Source organism: Ursus maritimus, unplaced genomic scaffold, assembly GCF_017311325.1.
Source record: "Ursus maritimus isolate PB19 unplaced genomic scaffold, ASM1731132v1 scaffold_21, whole genome shotgun sequence".
NCBI lineage: Eukaryota > Metazoa > Chordata > Mammalia > Carnivora > Ursidae > Ursus > Ursus maritimus.
The window spans coordinates 40031813-40051601 of record NW_024424564.1 but is presented as its reverse complement, the minus strand read 5'-3'; the positions used below and the strand labels follow the sequence as shown (position 1 = coordinate 40051601).

Sequence of the window (19789 nt, the reverse complement as noted above, 5' to 3'; positions counted from 1 at the left end):
TTTTTTTTTTTTTAATTGAGATATACTGCACATACCATAAAATTCATCCTTTTAAAGTGTGGCTTTTACTACAGTCACAAAGTTTTGCAGCTGTCGCCACTATCCTGAACATTTTCAGCACCTCACAATGAAACCCCGTACCCATTAGCAGTGGTTCTCGTTTCTCCCTTACCCCACCCTCTGGCAACCGCTAATCTACTTTCTTTCTCTATGGATTTGCCTACTTTGGAAATGTCATATAAAAGGAATCCTACAATATGTGGCTTTTTGTGTCTGGCTTCACATACCAAAATGTTTTCAGGGTTCATCCATGTTGTAGGGTGTATCAGTACTTTATTCTTTTTTATGGCTGGATAATACTCCATTGTATTGGGGTACCATAATATCACATATTGTTTATCCATTCATCACCTGATGGACATGCAGGATGTTTCCACTTTTTTGGCCCTGATGAATAATGGCGCCATGAAGATTGTGTACAAGTTTTTATGTGGGCATATGCTTTCATTTCTCTTGGATGTCTGTGTGTTTAACTTTTTGTGAAACTGCCGAACTTTTGCATAGTACCAGCATCCTTGTACATTGCGGCCAAACACTGTATGAGGGTTCCAGTTTCTCCACATAGTCACCAACACTTGTGATCCTCTATTGGCTAGTTTTGGTTATAGCCATTCTAGTGGGTGTGAAGTGGTATTGATTTGCATTTACCTAAGGACTAACCATGTTGAGCATCTTTTTATGTGCTTATTGGCTATTTGTATAGCTTCTTTGGAGAAATGTCTATTCAGATCCTTTGCACATATTTTAATTGGACTATTTGCCCTTTTTTCCCTTACATGTTGGGTATTTGTTTTTTAATCGTTGTATTATGTTGTTCATTTATGGAAAAGAATTTGGGTTTGGGGGCTATTACTAAAAAAAAGCCAACCAGCCTGATAGCAAGCAACATAATGCTTCTACTTGGGGAAAGCTGAGTGAGGGCCATTAATGTTTTTCAGAGTACCCTACCTGTCAATTCTTGGGCATTTTACCTCCTCTTTCCCTTTCTGATATCTTGAGAAAAGCCACAAAAAGTATGCTATGACCAGATTCAAGAGAGACCACACACAGTTGGTGTTTTCATATATTCGTTGCTTGGTTTGAAAAAAGTCCCAGTTATCACTTTAATTACAAATAATTTATTTTGATGGCTGGCTAAACAAACTACTAAAAAATGGCAAACATCAATTATTCAGTTAAAATTTCATTTGCTTAACTTCTCAGGCAAAGTGGAAGATCTTGTTTTCCTAAATTTTTGTAGTCTTTTATTACAGTTAGACTCATCTGTGGGTGGCAAATAAATATTTTTGATGGCGCTGAAGTTAAGAGCCACTTACAGCTGAATGAATGCAGCTATGCTTATTTCGTGGTTAATTTCTGAGTACACACAAATTCAGCCTTAGCCCTAGCTCTTTCATAGCAAAAACTACCGAAAAAGACATGACACCTGCCTCTCAGGAGTTCAAGCTCATTTTCCTATTCCTCTAATGTCACTGTCCAAAAATATACTTCCAAATTTCACAAATGTTATAGAAAATAAAATTAAAGATTTCCAGTGGAATTAATGGATAAGCAACCGATTAAAAGTGTGAAGATCAGTCCAATCCTGCTTTTCAACTACTAAATTATAAAACAATGGAAATGTTATTTAACTCTTTTATGCCTTATTGACTTTCTTAGTAGAATGAATAATTTCAGTATATAACCTGAGTGGGTTTTTCTTTTAGCTAATGGAATGATTATCAACATTTTGAAAATAATAACCTATCCATCCTAATAGTGATTGTTACTGACTCACCCAGTGGATATAAAAGTGTTCCATAGCTACGAGTGTTTTCCAAGTTGGCCTTCTTCACACCCTGGAGTTTCTTGGACTTATTGAGGACTGGAAGTCGAGGGCAGTGTAAAATGGGAACAATTTTGGGGACATGATCCCTGGGAAATGGTGGTCAGAGCAGACCTGCCTCCTTTATGGTGAACTTCTAGGCACCTCTCATCTTCTCTCTGAGATTACTGTAGTTACATTTCTATAGCTTAAGAGTAATGTGTGTGTGTGTGTTTTAAAATATATATAAAAAATAATAAAACATATGTATCTCCAGTAGGGTTCAAAGGCTAGGGCTGTCAGTCAGTTATTGTATAGTAATGTGAATGGATTTCATCAGATTGCTTTCCCCCTGATCAGCTACACTGAGGAGATGGGAATTTTGATTTGAGGAAGGATAGGAGAGGTAAGTAATATGGGATAATGTAACATTTTGGAGGTTTGACAAAACTTGCAGTATTTCCAAAAGTGTGGGTGTTGAAAATGGAGATCTTTGGATAGCCTGAAGGGTCTGGAAGACGAGAAAAGAAAAGCAAGAATGAGAATTTGGAAGGGAAGGTTGTAAGATATTAAGATAAATTCAATTTATTTAGACATTTTTGCCCAAGAGAAATTCTAAATAGGGAAAGGTGGAAGAACCTTCTTCATTCCATTCCTCTTCCCCTTTTCCCCACCTTGTGTCTCCCTTCTACTCTTCTCCTAGGACCCAGAACCAGACTGCAATAACTATCGTTCACGTGTAAGCTTTTCAGTGTGCTAATTATACCCCCTCTATCTCCAGATTCTGCTCAAATTGAGATCAGAGTCAAGAAACCAGATGACGATTAAAATATAGTTTCATTGTGATTTCTGGTAAAGATGAATTGGAGAATTTAGTTTAGACTGTTCCTTCTTAATTTACCTACCCAGAGAAAACTGTAGTGCTTAAAAAGCTGCAGGTCAGGTCTCCCCTGAAGGGAGGTAAAGTTCTGAATCAGGAAGTTGTCCTCCTAGGAGTTGGAATGGAAAGGAAAACTTTCCTTGAAGGCATCCAAGTGGGAGAGAGCCAGTGAGGGTTCGGGGGTGGGGCCTGTGTGGAATATTGACCTTTATCCCTGTCTTAACCCTTAGGCCAGTCACTTTCTCCAGGAATTGCTGCTGATGGGATAAAGAGAAAGAAAAGTGTCTCTTTAATCCGGTTTTCTCCTACTTAAGGGAGTGAAAGTCCTGTTGTCTTTGTAGAGAGGGAAACAAGCAGAGTCCTCTTATCAGTTAAGCGTGTAGTGTGTGTTTTGTAGGCTAGCCTAGGAACTTAATAATTTACAAAAGAGTAACTGAGAATTTGTTTTCCTTGGAAGTAGCTAAAACTCTGAACAATTTTTAAGTGGATAATCCTTTCATTGTGTGGTTTAATATATAGATTATTCAGTCTATATCCTAACTTTTTTACTCCTCAAATATTTTCCTGAGTGTCTAATACATAATAGGCACTAGTCTAGGCCCTTGGGATTCAGCAGTGAATGAGAATGGGTCCTTGCTTTCATGGAGTTTGCAGCCCACAAGGACAGCCAGTGCAAGAACAATCACAATGAAGTATAATAATAGAAAGTTTGGGGTGCTTTAGGACCACAGAGGAGGGGGAGCTCATCTGGGAGGGTCGAGGGAAGTAATGGTTAAGAGCTAAGGTCGCAGGGTGGTTCAGTCGGTTAAGCGTCTGCCTTTGGCTCAGGTCAGGATCCCACGGTCCTGGTCCCTCAGGTCAAGTCCCACATCAGGCTCCTTGCTTGGCAGGGAGCCTGCTTCCCCCTCTGCCTGCTGCTCTCTCTGCTTGTGCTCTTTCTCTCTCTGACAAATAAATAAATAAAATCTTAAAACAAGACAAAACAAAAAAAACAAAAAAAGCTAAGGTCACAAAGTAGAATAGGAAGTAGCCAGGTAAAAGGGAAGAGTGAGGATGAGCAAGAGTTTTAGGAAAAAAGAACATATGGAAAGGCCAAGAAGTGAGAGAGGCTGGTATACTAAAATAGTATTCAAACTGCAGGCACCTAGGCACTCACGAGTAGATTGTAAATTCAGTTGAGTGGATTGTGACCTGTATGTTTTAAAAAGAAATCAAATAAAAGAGCATGTCACACATAGTTACTAGATTGTGATATGTAAAGTTTGAAAATCTGTAATAAACAGAGGAAAAAAGCCCAGTGTGACAACAGCCAGAGGTCTTAGGTGGGTGGCAATGATGCTGATGCAGGATTTAGTTAGCCTTATTAAAGAATTTGCATTTATCTTAGAGGAAATGAGAAGCTACTGCAAGTTTCAATAAGGGCCTGATCAGATTAATATTTTCTAAAGATCCCTTTGGGTGCCCAGTCTTTCTCTATTTGAAGATAAACTACAAATTCCTTGGCCCTGTGTTGCAGGTATTCCAAAGTTGGTTCTAATCTATTTTTTCTAAAGAATACTTCCACTATTTTTGGTACTGGAACCTCCTATCTCATAAAGATTTATAGTCTGCCTAAGTGCCTTTGCGCTGACGGAACCGTCTGTAAGAGTAGATCTTGCTTCTGTCTTACTCATGTTGAACCTCTGGTATTTAGCTTAGTGCTTGGTACCCAGTAGGGATTAAGCAAATCTTTGTTGATAGAGTCTAAACATTCTTAATTTTAGAACTGTTACATAGTAGAAGGGACCTTGGCATTTCTAATAATACTTGCTTTTGGAAAAAGGAAAAGGTTTTATTAGAAATTCTTCTTTTCTCAGTTGAAATCATGTTAGCGATAGAACCATATTGATTTATTTAAAAGATAATTGAACAAAAAGCACTCTTACGAGAGAAGAAAAAGAACAACAGGCTTTCTGATTTGGGAGTTTTTGTTCCCAAGGAGTACACAGCAATGACAGGTTGGTTATTCATGAGAAGAGGCAATCCAGCAGTCGTTTATATTTTGTTTGGATAGGCATTTTTCTGAGCACTCACCAAAAGACAGTTTTATAAAGATGGCTAGGAAGAAAGAGAATAAATTAGATTAGAATGTATCAATCATATGAGCTTAATGGAGAGGCAACAGAAAATAAATTTTTGTCTTATAAGAAGTAAAAACAGAATATCCATATACCCCAAAAAATTTATAAATAAGAATCTAATGATGTCAGTTTGTTGCCAGAGAATGATTGTACTGTCGCAGTACTGTGACTTCACAGAATTAGATTGTGAAACCCAACTGTGAAGGAAAAATTCTTTTAAGTGTATGGTTTCGATAAGTGGCAAGAGAAGTTATGAAAAATTCATGAAAGGTAGAGAGATTTCAAGTTCTGATTCAAATTTCTCCATAATATAGTTCTGAGATGTGGAAACTTGGCTAATTAGTTTTGTAAATTAGATTTTATGTAGCTTAAACATGAGTGCTAGAATCTAATTTTGCTAATATGGGATGGCTTTTTAAAAATACTTACTGAATTTTATATTTTTATGTTCCAGAGAGCCCTATTTTAAGCAGTGCATCGTAGAACCTAAATTGAAACTGCTAACTTGTATAAATTTATCCTAAGGAAATAATTCTAAGTATGGGAAATTATTATGCACAAAGATGTTCATTTTCATTACAGTGTAGTTTAGTCAAGAAAATGTCCTGCTATAGGGAAATGATTCATTAAAATGTGGCAATGCACTTGAAATTTAAGCATTAAAAGTGCTATTTTAGAGCAATGGTTTCTTATTTATTACTTTTTAAATTAAAAAAAAGGGCTCAATATAAGCAAAAATTCAAATAATATAAAAATATGCAAGATTTAAAAAGTGAAAATGCTATTTCAAGTCCTTCCTTATCCCACCCCACCCCCTGCCCCCAACCTAAGCCAACCTAGTTCTTTAGAAGTAAATACTCTAAGCACTTTGGTATCTGTCCTTCCAGACCTTTTTCTAATCAAGTGATTTTTTAATTGTGCTGCCATGAAGGGGGCTTCTGGTTCTTCTCAGGTTGAGTAGATGAAGACCAAGTGTGTGGGAACCAGGGTGCTAAACCCTATACCACTTTGTTTGTTCCTATTTATATATAGGGATTTCACATAGGGTTTGATTTAAACAAATAATTGCTCTGCAGTAAAAACAAGTGTTTAAAAACTATGGGCCTAATTTAGAAAATGAAGTCCTAAGCCCTCTAGGGGATTCCAGCTCAGGAATTCCAGATCTTACCCAGTTTACCATTTTGCTACACGGTGACAGGAATGTGCTACACAGACCTCTGCTGATTTCCTCGCTAGTCTTCTGGCTGCTAACCAGTCACCTTGTTAGAATTCACTGCCCCTCCCCACCCCCACCACCCCTGCCTTTTTTTCCCATCTCTCTAAATCTTACCTATTCTTTAAGGTTCTGCTCACCATTGTTTTGTTCATTCCTTCTTTCAACATATTTTTAGTGAACACCCACGTTTTGACTGATACTGAATGGGAAATATGTAGAATTTTGTATCAAAAGCTCATAAACTAGTAAAGGATGACCTTCATGTCAATAAGGGCAATAATGTATTTTGCAAAGTAAGGGCATTGTTGGGGGAGCAGGTACTAAAAATAGAAGTGGTCCCTTCTACAGATTTATGTGGCACTTACAAAAAAGGGCACTTTATGATACAGCTACCTTTCTGGGTCTTCAGTAAATACTTGCTCATTTATTAGTTGAGTAATAGAAGACAATGCAGAGTTCATCTGTGAATTAGGGATGAGACTTAAGAAGGAGCGATTTTCATTCTTGAGCAATCAAGTGTGTTAAATAACTTGAATCCAGTTGACTGGATTCCAGTGTTGGGCATGAGCAGAGCTGAGAAAGAGCCTCGGAAGGGCCTTGGTTGTGTCATTCTTGTCCCGTGTGGCCACTTACACTGGTGTGGAAAGATCATAACACAGAATGCCGGTAGTGTCTTCTTTATCACCAGCTGCTTAGTCAGAAAGTCATGAATTCAAGATCCTTCATCTTTACCTTACTACCTTTACAACTTAGGCATATTCCTTAACGTCTTCGAGACTCAGTTTCCTAAACTGCAATGTGTGAACATGTGTGTCTCCCAGGTTTTCAAAAAAAGACTGTGTGAGAGTCCAGAGCTCAGTCTACTGCTTTCTTCGTGATATCTGCCACTTTCTTGTATGTTATTTTTACTATAATTTTATAGTAACATTTGAATTTTCTTCTTTAAAAAAGGCAGAAAACTCTTGTCCTCTAGCCTTTCCTCATTATAAGGCTTCAAAATAATCCCAGGCAAACTCGTGATGGATTCCATCTTTCCAAGTGTTGAGACTTAGTTCTTCGGTCCAGAATAAACCTTACAGTTGTGGTTTAAGGCAGTCTGTTTTATTCGTAGATTGTAAAAATGTTATTTAGATCTCTTTTTAAAATGAAAAAAATACATCAGCTATGATGTGTAAAGCTAACAATGGTATTAGGACTACTTCCTATTCCAGCTTTCATTTTCTTTTTTTCTTTTAAAACACTGTGCTTTCCTGAAGACCTGTCTTGTTCAGTATATGTAAGTACTGTGTAGTGTATGTGCATAGTGGCCAGTATATATGTATACAACACTTTATAGCTTGCTGGCAGTTTGATTAATTTAATCAAAAGTAGGGTGGGATAGGGGCGCCTGGGCGGTGCACTCAGTTAAGCCTCTGACTCTTGGTTTCGGCTCAGATCATAGTCTTAGGGTCGTAAGATCAAACCCTGCTTTGGGCTCTGTGCTGAACACGGAGTCTGCTAACGTTTCTCTCTCCCTTTCCCCCTCCCCGCCTTGCTCGCTGTCTCTCTCTCAAAAATAAATAAATCTTTAAAAAAAAAAAGTAGGATGGGATAAATTATATAAAAGGTAAATATTAAACCTCAGTTGATTTTTTAAAGAAAATTGGAACATAACAGTGGATCTGAAAATTACAAGCCAGGGGTTCAATACAGCAATGTACAATATTTTTGTGATCATATCGTATTGTATAGTCCTTAGGGGTGAAAGAGATGGAAAATTAGGTTTTTAACCTTTTATAAAAATACATAGAAAGAATGATGAATAATGATAATAATTAACATTTTTTGAGGGCTCAACACACTGATCTATGCACTTTACAGGTATTAAGTCATTTAATCTTCACAAAAACCCAATGAGGGAGGTATTTTTTCATGAGGAAACTGAAGTATAGAGGCATAGGTCCCACAGCTAGTGAAAGTCGGAATTTAAGCCAAAGCAGTTTGACTTTGGAGCCCAAGGTCTTAACTACTGTCAATTCATTAGTGTGGTGATGCTTCTTGACATTGAATTTTTTGAAATAAAATCTTCTCTCTTAATTGAAGTGTGGAGATTTGCTGAATAAGTCACTTGGAACTTCCCCATAAAATCACTCAATGCAAGTCCTGTTATTGATTAATTCATTTAATGAAAGGATAGCAAATAGCTCAGTAAGCTTTGTACAGTTTCAAACATAGCATAAGGCATTTGCCAGTGATTCCACATCAGTAAAACAACTTTGAACAGGCAGGTAATATTCTATCCTTTTCAAGATGTGCTTAACTGAAATCTCTGTACTCAGTCAGGTATGGGATTTTGTGCATAGATTTTATAATCCGAATTTAAAATCATGTTACTCTTGAATCACTAAGTTCTACACCTGAAACTAATATTTCACTGTATTAGTGTAATTATACTAACTGAAGTTTAAATTAAAACCTGGGAAAAAAATGAAATCATACTGCTCTTTAGGACAAAACCTAGCCCTTTCCCAGTCCCTGGGGAACAGTGCTATGTAGGCAATCTAAGCATGTGTTTGAGCATTAGCTAGGAAGCACCAAAAGAGAGAGAAAGACGTTAATGTTTTGTAATTTTTAAAGAAACAATGAGGTAGTCTTTCTGGGAAAAATCATACCTTTTTGTGACTCTTAATTTGTTTGGAGTTACTATCATTTTGAAATATATGTGATGGATTGTGGGGGAGACACACCGTAGATTCAGTGGTAATCTGGCCCTGCTTTGGAGCATGGTGGGGCAGATGCAGTAAATTATTCACAATTATCTAACAAATATAAATGAAATCATGGCTATGAAAAATGGAAAAATGAATACAGAATGTCAGCTATCTGGCAGTGTTAGGTTGTGTTCATTAAATGAAGGCCTTTTAGTTGGGCTGTTCTTACTGGGGAATGAGTGGAGAGGGAGAAGTAGGAAAGAAAGTGGCAGTTTAGGGGCGCCTGGGTGGCACAGTCGTTAAGCGTCTGCCTTCGGCTCAGGGCGTGATCCCGGCATTATGGGATCGAGCCCCACATCAGGCTCCTCTGCTGTGAGCCTGCTTCTTCCTCTCCCACTCCCCCTGCTTGTGTTCCCTCTCTCGCTGGCTGTCTCTATCTCTGTCAAATAAATAAATAAAATCTTAAAAAAAAAAAAGAAAGTGGCAGTTTAGGAGCTCCTAGGAGTTTTAGAAAGAGGAGATTGTAAGTAACCATTAAAAGTAACTTTGTGGAATATTATTGATAAGGAAATTTGGGGGATGTTTTATGAAATGCAAAAAGCAGGATATAAAATAATATGTACAATATGAGCCTATTTTTGTTTTAAACATATACAGAGAAAAAGTATAGTTAAAAAAAGTTATATATACCAATATGTCATCAGTGATTATCTCTGAATAATGGGTTTCCAGAATAAGCAATTTTTATGTATCCTTTTTTTTCTTTTTTCTTTTTTTGCACTGAAGATCTATTGCTTCTGTGAGAAAAAGCAAAATAATTAAAAAAACCCTCTTTGCTAGTGGACATCAGAAGCGTAGCTTCAAATGAACTGGGAAAGAAGGAAGGGTAGTCAGGACATTTTTTGAGCAAAGACCATCATGACACCTAAGTTGGTTTTTAGGTGGCTTTGAGGGTAGTTAGCTTGAACTTCAAGTTGGATTTAGAGCTTCCCCCCTCCCTTTTTTTTTTTTTAAACTGATATTTGAATAAAAAGGTGCACAGCCCTGACCAAAGGGTAGAGGAGAGACTTGATTGCAGGGAGTAAAGATACTGAGTTAGGCCATTGTTTCACTTTGCTGCCAAGATAATTGAGTAACGTAACACTGTGTACTTGTCCTTTATGTAATCTACATAGAGTCTCTTGTCCTGAGGACGTGCACTTGAACTGATTTCACAGCACTGTGTACCAGGGAGCCCGCTGAAGGGAAGGTGCTGTTGGGGAAGGTAGATCAGCTTCGTTTTCCTGCGTGGTACCATTGTGAGGGTGTCCCAGCTAAGGGAAGGTGATGTCAGGCTCCCACCTGAGGATCACCTCAGGGAGGAAACTTTCCTGTTTCATCACTCCAGAAGGTAATGGAATTTAGTGCGGCCTGTGCACCAGGATGCTGCTTCACCTCCGAGAGAGGGGAGAGGGTGGGGCGGTGGATGGTTAGACGTGCTTTGAGTAAGTAGTTGAAGTGAGATACCGTGAAAATTACGGGACACTCCAGGTCTTAAAGTGTAGAAGAAAAATGCTAACTTTACGTGGGGCAAATCATATTTTCCTTTCACTTTTCTTAAAAACAAAGTTTTATTTTTCTTTTAAACTTGGGCACGTTAGCTTCTTTCTTCCTTTGTTCTTAAAAGTAGGATTTTCTTTTTCTTTTAAATTTTGGTACTTAGGCAACCTTTCTGCACCTTAAAATTCTGGAAGCTTTCATTTTCAGTTTGCAGTTTAATTATACAGAGAGCTAAGTGTATATTGTATGTTGGTCCAGAAGTGGGTTTGCATTTTTAGAGTTGAATTCTAAGAATATAAGGATATGTTATGGGGGAAAGTATGAAAGTACACTTTTGTATGAATTCTGAATAATAATTTTTACTCATTTGAAATGCTGATGAACTCATAACTTACTTTCTAAATTTAGGTATTTCAGATTTACAAGTGCCAGAGAAAACTTGTAAGGAAATGTATTTATGTTTTATTCTTATGTACACTATGTTTTACACGGAAGTGTTGAGTCAGTTTATAGAAAACAACACCTACAAGAAATGTTGGTTTAAAAAAAAATTACAAAGCTAGTACCAGAGAAAATAAAACTAGAAGTATAACATTAAGTGAATAAATTGATCATAGATTTGAATTTCTGATATACCTGTAAGTTTCCTCACTGCTGAATTAAAAAAAAAAGTTGTCTCAATATTTATTAAAGAAAGGTAAAAATACCAGTTTTCAGTAGCAAGGCTATCTGTAGCTGTTATTTATAAATAAAGTTTCATATGACTTTATACGTGAATGATTGATGAGAAGGGGATGTTCTCAGCAGTTCTCAGGAAATTAATGAACGTCAATTGCTTGTCAATTAAAGGAGTGAGTCATTAAGTGGTAGTTTTTAAATAAGATACATGTAAGAAATGTTTAAGATAGAGTAAGAGAAAAATACGTTGTTTTATTATTGAAAAGCAGTTTCTCAGCTTCAGAACAGGGTTCTCTGATTGAACTCCTTTGCTTTCCAACTATTCCTCAAGTTTTTTCAAACAGTAGCCCTAACTGATTTTTCTGGTAATAGTTGACTTCCTGTGTTACAAAAAGAATTTTTGTGTTGCTGTGAATTTAATCAGAATATCTAGTTAAATGATTGAATTTTTTCCCCCCATTTTTTTAGTTGGTTGGTTTGTTAGGGACTGGATGTAATCTAACTGATGGCACTTGGTAGGATAAATCGTACTTTGTTCATACAGTACACTTAGTTCTTTGGACACACACATATTTATTCTGTCAACACTTTCTCAATAAGTAGAAATGGTTTAACTGCGAATTGTGTTTTAGTTGATTCATTAGCTTGTTTGGGCGTATCCTTCTAAAGAGAGCATTCTTCCAAAAACTAATAAATAAATAAATAAATTAATTAATTAGTGGGTTAGTTAGTGGAATTGAAGGTTGTGATTCTGAAAACAAAGTTGCTCCGGATCTGGTTTTCTTTGAAAAATTATTTGAGATGTGTTGAGGATTTATTATACAGATTTATTATACCCTGATTATTTTTCTGAGCTTAAAACATATTTGGTTGTCTTTTAGGCATATAGAAAGAACTGATAAATTTTATGACATTACTCTTTTCTGTCAGTGGGCAACCTTGGAGTTGAGTGGTTGTTTTATGCAGTCAGCTAGTTTTTGGATCTCAGTAGCTGAATCATGGCGGTGACTGCTCAAGCTTTTGTGCTTGTTTGGGAATTATCAGGACCACCAATTTTACAGCACTTCAGTGTTACTGAAATGGCTGTTAATTGTCCTTTCACTTCTCCCAGGTTTTCCTAGCTTGCCAAGAAAGTTTGATATCACTACCTCCTACCTAAATGAAACTTATGTGAGTGCTTAAATACAGTTTAAGTCAAAGAAGTCAAGATTTTTAAAAGAAGCTAATTATGTATTTTAGCCAAAAAAGAAAAAAAAAAGCAGGGAGATACTTTCATTGTATGTTAGAGGTGAGCCTTTTAACCAGGGAGGACAGTATTTGTGACGTAGTGTGTCTTATATTTCAGTTTATAAGTACTTTTTTAAAAAAGATTTTATTTATTTATTTATTTGAGAGAGAGTGTGAAAGAGTGTGTGCGCATGGGTGCAGGGGGAAGGGGCAGAGGCAGAGGGAGAGAGAATCCCAAGCCTACTTGGCTCCCAGTGTAGAGCCAGACATGGGGCTTGATCCCAGGACCCTGAGATCATGACCTGAGCTGAAAGCAAGAGTCAGATGCTTAACCAACTGAGCCACCCAGGCGCCCCTCAGTTTCTAAGGACTTTTAAAGGAGCTGAACAATGATAAAAATTTATAAGATATGTAAATTACTATAACTTTGCTGTCATTTGGACCAATTTGAGACTTATACTTTATAGAGTCTGTGGGACAATTATTGAGTGTGCTCACCTTCATTCCTTAGAATTGTGGGTAGTTCCTATTCCTTGTTTAGCTACAGGACATGAGCAGAAGACATTCATAGACTTCTTCTAGTTATACATTCTTAACTGAATACCATGAATTATATACCTCTGCCAAGCAGCGATAGTGCATTTGGAATACTTGAGATTTCTTTTACATCACCATATTGATTTCTCTTGAGGGCCAAGTGATATATTAAAAGATCACAGGAAATGCAACGTATCATTTCTGTCATGTGGGAATTGGCATTGGGCAACCAAATGGATACCTTTCATTTAAAAAAAAGTTCTCTTTTTTAAAACTGTAAGTGATAGGAAAATTGCTAACTGTATTTTTGGGATTTAATTTTGACTGTCCTTTCCTCTCTGTACCCTTAGTTTTATATCAATTTGGGTAGATTTCTTTGAGGTTCATAATTTCATCATTGCCTTTTGAATGAGGTAGAATTTCCTAGATGTTAGGAACAATTGGGTAGAAAGTGTAGAAGTGGAAAAGCAGAATAAAGGAAATTGGATTGAATAAAGGAAGCTTAGAGAAAAGAGAATCACTTACCTGGTTTAGGTAATCTAGTAGAAGTCATTGAGTCAGGGTGAAACATTAGGAACCCCAAATAAGCAATGTAGGGAGCCCAGTGGGTGAGATGATGAAATCAAAGGGCTAAAAATGAGAAATGATTTTAGTAATAGCTGTAGGGCTAGCTTGAATGGAGAAGAGAGTTTCTCAGTATGACTCAATAGTCAAGCAGTCAAGGTCTTTGATCTTCATAAATGGGACTAGGGTGTCCTCCCGGGTTCTGATGAGCACCCAAGGGAGGCGGGCTTGTCATAGCTGAATGGGAGAGAGTGGTGTTAGGGTGAACACGAGAAAACCAGAGGGATGTGTTTAGGAGCTGTTTGGGATACCTGCTGATTTGAGGGTAAATTCTTCGGGAAAAGGGAATTGTGGGTAACAAATGGAGGATCTGAGGTTCAGGTAATGAAACTGATACTTAAAAGGCTTTTAAACATTGGTTTTGCTTAAATAGAAGGAGTTAATCATTGAGAGAAATTGGTGAAGATTTAAGTTTATACAGTTTTAGAGCTTAAAATGAAAGAAAACTAACAGCCATAAAGTCAACTTACTGTTTGGGTGCTGCAGAAAGCAAATTAAATAGACATACTCCTTCTTTATGAAATTATTATATGATTAAACAGTTAAGTATTATTCAAAAGAATGAGTCAATATTTTTTTATGAAACAAGGAAGTAATTTGTATATCAGCTGAGTTCTGGTTTTGTTTGCCATAACCTTTCTGAAAGCTAATTTAACTGACCACATAATACATCCTGTTTGGTTACTGCTTACTTTTGAATAACAAACAGAAACACAAAATATATATACTCAAAGAGAAAATGAAAGGAGCAGACGGAGTGCACACAATTTGTGCAAATATATTTATACAAGTATAAAATACCCACCTGCTGGACAAGTTTTGAGTTTTCTGACTAAATGTGATAATACTGGTAACAGAGTAACTCAAAACATTTTTGTTATGGGAATACAACAAAGTATTAAGCTCTCATTTAATGCCTTTCTTAGTAATTAGGCATGACAGGCCTACTAACTCATAGCTGTGCCGGATTTTTCAAGTGTATTATTTAACCTTTGCAATGAAACAGAATGCTTCCTCCAGCACAAGGAGCAGATTTTCTCTGAGATAATGGTTTAGTAAATCGACACTCATACATTACTCTTTTTCCTAACTTTTAAAAACAAGCAATTTGAACATTAATGTTTTTCATTTTTGTAACTGAAGTTGAATTTATAAGGAGTGTCTGGTATTAGTTTATATTCCTTTAAGTCAATCATTCCCTGACATGACTCTGTAGACCAGGGCTGTCCCATGACAAAACGATCATAGGGAACATGGAGTGAGTTCTTCATAAATCTAAATGTGTTCAATGGAAAGGCTGTCTTGTAGTCTGAGATTTTGCCCCTTCTGCATTCTTTTTATTTTATTTTATTTTTTTAAGTTTTAATTCATTCATTTTAAGTAATCTCTTCCTCCAATGTGGGGCTCGAACTCATGACCCTGAGATCAAGTCACATGCTCTTCTGACCTAGCCAGTCAGGCGCCCCTCCCCTTCTACATTCTTGGTGTTAAAATGTGCACTTATTTTTTAGAAAAAGTGATTTAAAATTTTTAGACTTTGTGTATATATATATATATATATATGCAAAATTTTTACCAGTTTTATTGAGATATAATAATTTTTAGACTTTGTGTATATATATGTGTGTGTGTATATATATGTATATATACACACACACATATAATTTTTCCCAGTTTTATTGAGATATAAACTGTGTGAGTTTCCGGTTTACAGCATAAAGGTTTGACTTATGTATATTGTGAAATAATTACCACAATTCTTAAGTTTAGTTACCACCCATCATGCCATATAGATAGAATAAAAAGAAATGAGGGGGAAAAACCCTTTTTCTTCTTGTGGTGAAAACTGTTAAGATTTACTTTCTTAACAACTTTTATATATCCTACAGCAGTGGTAACGGTAATCTTCATGTTGCACGTTACATCCCTGGTACTTGTGTATCTTATAACAGGATGTTTGTACTCTTCGACCTCATCTCTGGTAACCACAAGTCTGATCTTTTTTCTATGAGTTTGGGGTTTTTTTCCTTTCTTTTCTTTCTTTTTTAAAAATGATTCTACACATAAATGAGATTATATGGTATTCCCATTTCTCTTTTTGATTTATTTCACTTCACTTCATGTGCCCTCAGGGTCCATCCATGTTGTTGAAAATGGCAGGATTTCCTTGGTTTTTTATGGCTGAATAATATTCCATTATGTGTGTATGTATATTTATACACCATGACTTCTTTGTCCACTTACCTGTCAGTGGACACTTAGGTTGTTTTCATGTTTTGGCTATTGTAAATAATGGTGCTCTGAACACGGGAGTGCAGATATCTTTTCAAGTTAGTGGCTTTGTTTCCTTTGGGTATGTTCCCAGAATTGGAATTGCTAGGTCATATGGTATTTCTATTTTTAATTTTTTGAGGGTCCTCCATATTGTTTTCCATAATGGCTGTACCAATTTACAATCCCACCAGCAGGGAGTAAAGTTCCCTTTTCTTCACAGTCTAGTCAGCATTTGTTATCTTTTGTCTTCTTGATGATGGTAATTCTAGTAGGCACGAGGGGGGAATGATTGTTTTTAAAGATTTTATTTATTTGAGAGAGAGAGAGGGAGCATGTGCGAGCAGGGGAGGGGCAGAGAGAGAGAGAGAATCTTAAGCAGACTGCATGCTGAGCACCGAGCCCTATGGGGTGCTCAGTCTCATTACCCTGAAATCATGACCTGAGCCGAAACCAAGAGTCGGACACTTAACCAACTGATCTACCCAGGTGCCTCTTGGGAAAGATTGTTTTTAACTTGGTAAAATCTGATGGGAAGTTTGGTTAATGAGATCTAAATGTTTGCAAACCACTGTTTTAAAACTCTTTAATTATAGACGGAACCCCTAAGTGCTCGGTGTATCAGAAATTCACCTAAACTAAAATAGGTAGGAATCTGTATGTCAGGGTCCTTTTCTAAATATATACTGTTAGGTTGCTTTTGTTAAATCATGCCGTGGTAATAATTCCAAACTCTTGGTGGCTTTCAACCACAACCTTTCTTTCTTTCTTTTTTTCTTTTCTTTTCTTTTCTTTTCTTTTCTTTTCTTTTCTTTTCTTTTCTTTTCTTTTCTTTTCTTTTCTTTCTTTCTCACATTACCTGTTGCCTGTGAGTTACCATGGATTGGCTGCAACAGCTGGGGCTCTGCATGTGTCTTTGTCCCAGGACCCAGCCTGAAGAAGCAGCAGTAACCTAGGATGTGCCAGTCTCACGACAGGGAAAAGGAGACATAGCCCAACTGTCTCTGCTTGTAGGTGTTGCCGCTGCTCTCGTTCCATTGGCCAATGCAAGTCACGTGGCCAAGTGTGAGGTCAGTGGAGATGAGGAATTATAATCCTCTCATAGTCCCTTCAAGTAAGAGGGCAACAGGTGGAGATAATTCTCTTACAGGAGGGCAGCAATAATGGGAATAAAATAAAATCTACACTATCATGTATACTGAAACACTCATGTAGTATATATGAATAAAGGACAATAATAAATAGGTATCCACTGTCAAGCTGAAAAAATATAACCAATACCTTTGAAGCCCTCTGTCTGCTTTTATACCACTTATCCAAATATAACCATTCACGTGAAATTTGTGTTTATCATACCCTTCATATATTCCGGTGTGTGAATATCCCACAATTCAGGTTTTCTCTTGAGTTAATTTCAGTTTTTTGCTAGTATAAACATGCTGCTGAGGACATTCTTTTATGTGTCTTCTGATGTACAGTGCAAGAATTTCTTCAGGGTATGAACTTAGGGAATTGTTGGAATGTGGGGCATATATATCTTTAATTTTAGTAGATAATGCTCACTGTTTTCCAAGGTGCTGTAAGCTACTGTTGCACTAGTATTGTTTTATGTATTACCAGTGCTCATGTGCTTGTTCACATTTGAAAGTCTGACATCTCACTTTTAGTGTAGTGAATGTAAATCTGATTCTTTTTTGAATGTACAGGGAGGCGGTCCTCCAACTTTTATGTGTACACAAATCACTTGGGGATGCTATTAAAAGTGCAGGTTTTGATTCATAGATTGGGGTAGGGATGGGAGCTGAGATCCTGCATTTCTAGCAAGCTCCCAGGTGATGCCAGTGCTGTTGGACCATAAACTGTACTTTGAGTAACAAGGGTCTAAGGCACTACAATAGAGTTGCCCCTGTGTTGTGTGTGCATAGCACCTAAAGAGTCTTTGGAACAAAACCGCTAAATAATAGTATTTGATACAGCCACTCAATCTAGGGTTTTTGAATCATGCCTTATATTTTTACTGACACTAGATGAGTAGTATAGATAAATAATTTTTTTTTCACTTAGGGATTTTGCGATACAAAAAGTCCCAAGACTGTTTTAACCATTCTCCTTGTACTCTACTGCTACAGATTTTTTTTTTTTAATTTGCAACTTCTGTTTTGGGCAAATATTGGCCATTAGTGAGTAGAGTAGCAGATTCTTTGATTTTAGAGATTTATTTCTTTGTAACTGACACACAGAATTCAGATTTTAAACCAAGGCCACTCTGTTAAAGCTCTAAAGACACTGTTTTTTCTCAGCTAGGTTGGTAATAGGTTAATATAACCTAGTAAGTAGCTGAGAAGTGACTCATAAATATCTCTATTGGCAATTCTTTTTTTTTTTTTTTAAAGATTTTATTTATTTATTTGACAGAGACAGCCAGCGAGAGAGGGAACACAAGCAGGGGGAGTGGGAGAGGAAGAAGCAGGCTCCCAGCGGAGGAGCCTGACGTGGGGCTCGATCCCATAACGCTGGGATCACGCCCTGAGCCAAAGGCAGACGCTTAACGACTGAGCCACCCAGGCGCCCCTCCATTGGCATTCTTTAACCTAAGTACCTTAAAGCTAGGGTTCCGTTTTTTTTTTTTTTAATTATTACCTGTTTTTACTCATACACGGGTAAATAATGTAGAACAACCCATTTTTATTTGGTGGCATATATGTACATTACTCATTTTAAATCCATTACGAATTATTTTGATTGTAATCCATTGCTCAGTGAGTTCCTAGGTGGTTTCTTTGAAAGAAGAAAGTTTAAGGAGTCTTTAAGGGAGCTAATGGAACTTGTCAGTACGTAAGCATTAGGCTAACTGATGATCACTCACTAACTGGATAAAATGAAGGATAAAATAAAAATAAACACATTTTTCAGTGCAAAATGGTGATATGTGATCTATGGCATTTACTTATAACAAAGTAATCCCTACGAATTCCAAATTGCATTATTTAAAAAAAAAAAAAGCTGTTAGGACAGAAACACCACTCAGACTGGCTTACACAATGAAGAGCTATTGGTGCATATAATTGGGAACAAGAAGGCTGAAATGAGCTTTACATAAATGAAATAGAGGTTCTAATTATTATGAGACCCTCTCATCTCCTGGCTTTAATTCTTTCTTTCTGTGGATCCTCTTTTAACGTAGATGGGCTTCCCTTCAAGTGGTAGTGTTGGTGGTGGTAGTGGTGGTAGAGGGAACTTTTTGAGGTGGAAGATAAAGTGGGAGCTTCAGGATGATGTCACTTCAAAGAGAAGTGAGAAAACTCTTCCAGAGGCCTTCTACTCTAAAGTAGCCCTGTAACTTCACTCTTCATTAAATCAGCTGTTTCCTTTGTAGCCTTTATCACAAATTATCTCTTTGTTTGCTCACCTGAGCCCTTTGAGATTTGTTTTATATTTTATTCAATTGAAGATCTCCTTGAGGCAGTGAAATGCAACCAATACTTAATCTACTCATTGGATTCTCAGGGCAAGTCCACAAGAAGGCTGCACCGTAATCCCCTGGGGAGTTTAAAAAGAAAGATGTTCAGGCCTCAAACAGATTTTCCATCAGTAGGTCTGAGGTCCTAGAATCTATTTTAAAATGTTTCTCAGTAGGAATTCCAAGACTCCTCCACAATCACAAGAAGGAAGGAAGGAGAGTGAGTGAATGATGAAGTAGATGAGACAGGCCCTAGCACCTGCTACATACCTCTGTTTGCCATTCCTCGCTACTGATCTATCCAAGGAGTAGAGATGGACATTCTAAGGCATTGGCAACAAATGTTGAAGGATATAATAATTTTCTTTAAAAGCAGCAGTACCGATAACAATAATTCTTAGTCTTGCTGGGTGGGTGGGCAGTGCCGTTGAGCAGTGAGGTCATCTATCCGTCATCAAATAAGTGCCAGTTTCTTGATCTCGGATGCTCTTGGAAGTACAAGGCAGGCCTGGGTGTTCCTGACCTGAGGCCTTTAGACCCATTGGAGTAGATCGCTTTGAAAGCCTCTGTAGCTATGGCAGCAGCTGTCCAAATAGTCGGGCTCTCTACCTGGGTGTATGATCTTGCAGCTTCAGTGACCATCACTGGTGAACTAGCTACAGTATGTGTCTGTGTCTCTTAGT

The 19789-nt window shown here is 37.1% G+C and overlaps 1 protein-coding gene across 2 annotated transcripts in view; it reads left to right on the top strand.

The window, feature by feature from the left end:
• SLC41A2 (solute carrier family 41 member 2) overlaps positions 1 to 19789 on the top strand; it is a 104432-nt gene that overhangs the window by 811 nt on the left and 83832 nt on the right. Inside the window, exon 1 of one of the 2 annotated variants that reach the window (XM_008705669.2) lies at positions 10031 to 10160. The exons of the other annotated variant lie outside the window; for it this stretch is intronic. The gene's annotated coding sequence lies outside the window, so the exon portion shown is untranslated. Of the gene's footprint in view, positions 1 to 10030; positions 10161 to 19789 lie in introns of those variants that run through there. 2 annotated transcript variants of the gene reach the window in all.